The following is a 4,391-nucleotide window of genomic DNA, read 5'->3' on the forward strand; positions in this document are numbered from 1 at the left end:
ATAGGATCCTAGTGTGCTTTATTTTATTTGTAAGGATTAAAAACGTCAGATTTTAGGTGAATGAAATGTCAGCCCCAATATGGCAGGAAGGTATTTAAATCTATAAAACTGGGTAGGCCTAATAGCACCACTAGTGAACTGTCAGGTACTGAAGGCATATGTTTATTTTAATGTTCAAATGTTTCTTAGAAATATTCTGATGAGGTAACATCAGCTACCTCAGATGACCTATTAATAACTATATTTCTAGCTGGTGTTGAAGAGTGTAAGCAGATGTAACCAGATTAGAAATATCTACATCCGTTGAATTGTCAGATTAGTATTGAGTCAATGGGCTCTAGGCCAATGACTAGTTCCATACACCAGCTAACCTAATACCTTTTTTACCTATGATTGTTCTTTAGCTCAAATAAAGTACAGTGGGTCAGGCAGCACGTGCCTGCATGCTGTCTCTTCCAGTGGAGCTCCTTTGACAGGCTCTGGCTCATTGACTGTCAGACAGTGTATTGTCAGGAGCATCATTATGAATCCTCTCCTCTGCCCTGACAAGTCCTCCATCATGAGGCTTTAGCCTCGGTTCTCTGGCAGGGATGTGCCCCTGTCGCCTCGGCCTAATCTCACAGGCAATCTACAGTTCGGCCAGCCTCATGTCACTTTGGTACTGACCTGTTATTAGCCTCGCTACTCTTTTAGGGAGCGTGCAAAGGCACCTTGGGCAATCCGACAGCTCAGTGGCCGGAGCTTCATTTTGGTGCTAATGCAGGTAATACAGCTGCCAGCAGGACTGGATCCTGGTACTCTGAAGGAGATGAGGGTTAAGGTAGGCCACCCTGTGGCCCCAACCTCTCCATTTGAGAATTCTACATTAGCCAATCCCCTTCAAACTTCATTCTAGTATAGCCAGGTGACATTCGTTTCTTCCCTGTCTCTTCCATGCTTAGGATATCCCTGAAATCGTGTTTGACTGTGGCTTGGATCTGCGGAGATATTGTAAATGCAGCATGTTGAAACAGCAATTGCAAGCTAAATGACGATTGAATACATTTATTTTGATGATAGAATTTCTCTGTTGCTTATCCTATATGTACCATTGGGACCAGCCAAGTTTAAGGTGTTTACTTTTCTGTGTTTGCATGTGTGTTTGCAGATGTGTGTTTGCCAGTGGAAGCAGGGGACTAATATAAATGCATGTTTGTACTTCAATTGTAGAAATCATGACACTTTACCAATTGAAAACTTTCCAAATAAGCTATAAAAGTACAGTAAATGATCATGTTGTTTCTGACATATGTGCTTCCTCGCATACATTTTCAATTAGTGTCCAAGCTGATAACATGCCAAAACATGAATGAAACAAACATTTATATTTTCAACCTATGATGCTTTTGCCCTTTTGTCTTTGTTCCTAGGCAGAATAACTGCATATACTTAATTAACCTAATTACACATTACTAACAGGCCTAAGAAGAATAGTTATGTAATATTTGTGTTGTTGAGAAATGACCAGGCAGGAGACGGGAGTAGAGTTAGTTTTCGTTTAGTCAAAACCTCTCGTGCTCTACAGTTCCCGGGCACACTAGTGCGCATGTGCATTTCCTATTAGGTGTAGTAACGTAACACTGTCGTAATACATCACCGCTTAGTAACAGCATAGTAACTAATATAAACAGATGTAGATCCCAGATACTACACTCCTCCCCCATAGTGTTTAACTCCCAGAAAACAAGGTAAATATGTTAGGAAACTACTAATGCAATATCTGAACAATGCATTCTTAACATTTTTCAACTACTGGGCTGAAGCAGACTTTTCAGAGCCCAGCACAAATCCAAGGGATTATTCTGCCCCAAAGATGGAGTTTGTGTCCTAATAACTAACCCAGGTAATGTCCTTTTTCTTCTTTTTATCTGTCTGTTATGTCTGTTACCTTAAACAGCTCAACTCACAGGTCAAGCTTTTGAGGTGCCCTTCGCTGTCGAATAGGATATCTCCGCTCCTCCTGGGCTTCCGGTGGTGGGCCAGGTTCGGGTGGAAGGTCAGGCTCTGTCTCTCCCGTACGTCCACAGTCAGGAGAATAGTCCTGGGGGTCGTTATTGTTCTTGTTCTCTCGGCGTGTCTCTGCTGGGGCGTTGGACCGTAGCAGATGATCCACATGAACGTTGACCTGGCGATGACCAATTTGGACTTGGTAAGTCAAAGGTCCTTTGCGTTGCAAGATCACACCTGAGTTCCACAGGCTCTTGGGGTGTCTGAAATCACGTACCATCACCCTCTCTCCCTCTTTGAATTCTCTGACATTTGAGTGTCTGTCATGAGCTTTCTTCTGCTGTAACTGGTGCTTTTGGTGGGTGGGCACAGACTGAACCTCGAGTCTAGTCCAGGCCTTCTTAAAGGTTTGCACGGCTCTCTCCGCTGCTCCGTTTGATGCCGGGTGGTAAGGTGGTGACAGGATGTGCCTTACTCCATTGTTCTTGAGAAACATTTCAAAATCGTTTGACGTGAAAGGAAGGCCATTGTCCGATACGAGCTCCTTGACTAGTCCAAAGGATGCGAACAGGTGTCTGAGAAGATTGATGGTCTTCTCAGCTGTGGTCAGTTGAGTAGAGGACACTTCCATCCACTTGGAATGGACATCGACGACAACAAGGAAATGTTGCTTGTCAATCTCGGCGTAATCCACATGGATGCGTTCCCAAGGTGTAGCAGCCCAGGACCATGGATGAAGAGGTGCAGCAGCAGGCTTGTTGCGAACAGCTTCACAAGGTGAGCAGTGGCCTACATGCTGTTGAATGTCCTGATTCAGTCCAGGCCACCACAGATAACTGCGAGCGAGTGCTTTCATTCGAGTTATCCCTGGATGTCCCTCATGCAGGTCAGATAGCAGTCTCCTCTGGAATTTGTGAGGTACCACCACCCTTGATCCCCACAGAACACATCCTTGATCAGTGGACAACTGGTCTTTCTTGTCGATGAATGGAGGAAGGTTATCGTCATTTACGAAGGTGGGCCAACTGCCTAATGTTAAGTCCAAGACTTTGGAAAGCGCTGGATCTTTCCTTATTTCCTCTGCTATGTCTGAAGCAGATATGGGCAGTTCGTCAATGAGAGAGATCTGGAAGACTGCTCTATCATCTTCACTGTCGGAGTCACTATTGCATGGTAGTTTTGATAGTGCATCTGCATTTGCGTGATCACTGGATCGTCTGTACTCAATCTCGTAGTCGTAGGCTAACAATATCAGAGCCCAACGTTGCATTCGAAGTGCAGCAAGGGTTGGTATAGCTGATTTTGGTCCAAGGATGGCCAACAGAGGCTTGTGATCTGTCAGCAGTTGGAACTTCCTTCCGTACAGGTATTTGTGAAACTTCTTCACTCGGAATATTATGCTCAGGGCTTCCTTCTCAATTTGAGCATAATTTTTCTCACTTGGTGACAGAGTCCGTGATGCAAATGCAATAGGGTGTCCTTCACCTGACTATAGAACATGTGAGATGACGGCTCCTACTCCGTATGGAGATGCATCACACGCGAGTCTCAGCTTCATCTCTGTGTTGTAGTGGGCAAGCCACTTGCTCTTTAGCAGACGCTGTTTGCAAGTCTTGAATGCTTCTTCGCATTGTGGGGACCAATTCCACTTTGTATCGGCCTGCAGCAGTTGGTGAAGCGGATGCAACAATGTGAACAAGTTTGCCACAAACTTTCCGTAATAGTTCAGGAGCCCAAGGTGCTCTCCAATGGGTGGTGCTGACACGAGGATGTCGTCCATGAAGCACACAACGTTGTCTATACCGTCCAAGATCTGATCCATTGTGTGTTGGAATATCGCTGGAGCTGTCGAGATTCCATAGGCCAAGCGATTGAATCTGAATAGCCCCTTGTGTGTATTGATGGTCAGATACTGTTCTGACTCCGGATCCAGCTTCAGCTGCTGATAAGCGAATGCCAGGTCCAGCTTACTGAAAATCTTCCCACCAGCTAGAGTGGCAAACAGATCTTCAGCGTTTGGTAGTGGATATTCCTCTGCTAGTATGCAGCGATTTACTGTGACCTTGTAGTCACCGCACATTCTGACGGTCTTGTCTTTCTTTGGGACTACAACAATCGGAGCGGCCCAGTCGCTCCTCGCTACTTTCGTGATTATTTTCCTTTTATATTTTTATATTTTCTGTAGGCGGTCAAGTTCCTTCTCTACTGCTTCCTTAAGAGCATAGGGAACTGGACGTGGTTTGTGAAAGATAGGCTTGGTTCCTTCTTGCACTCTGACTTTTGCTGTGAAGTCTTGTATTTCGCCGTAGCCATCTTTGAAAAGTTCTTTGTGCTTCTCCAGCATGTTAGTGAGTGTACCCTGACTCACTGGTTTGTCCTTTCTCAGACTGAAGATTTTTCCCCAG

At 45.0% G+C, this 4,391-nt stretch overlaps 1 pseudogene; it reads right to left on the bottom strand.

The window, feature by feature from the left end:
• Positions 1-1,942: 1,942 nt before the first annotated feature.
• Positions 1,943-4,066, bottom strand: LOC129851563 (uncharacterized protein K02A2.6-like; annotated as a pseudogene).
• Between the last annotated feature and the right edge of the window lie 325 nt (positions 4,067-4,391).

Source organism: Salvelinus fontinalis, chromosome 3 (genome assembly GCF_029448725.1).
Source record: "Salvelinus fontinalis isolate EN_2023a chromosome 3, ASM2944872v1, whole genome shotgun sequence".
NCBI lineage: Eukaryota > Metazoa > Chordata > Actinopteri > Salmoniformes > Salmonidae > Salvelinus > Salvelinus fontinalis.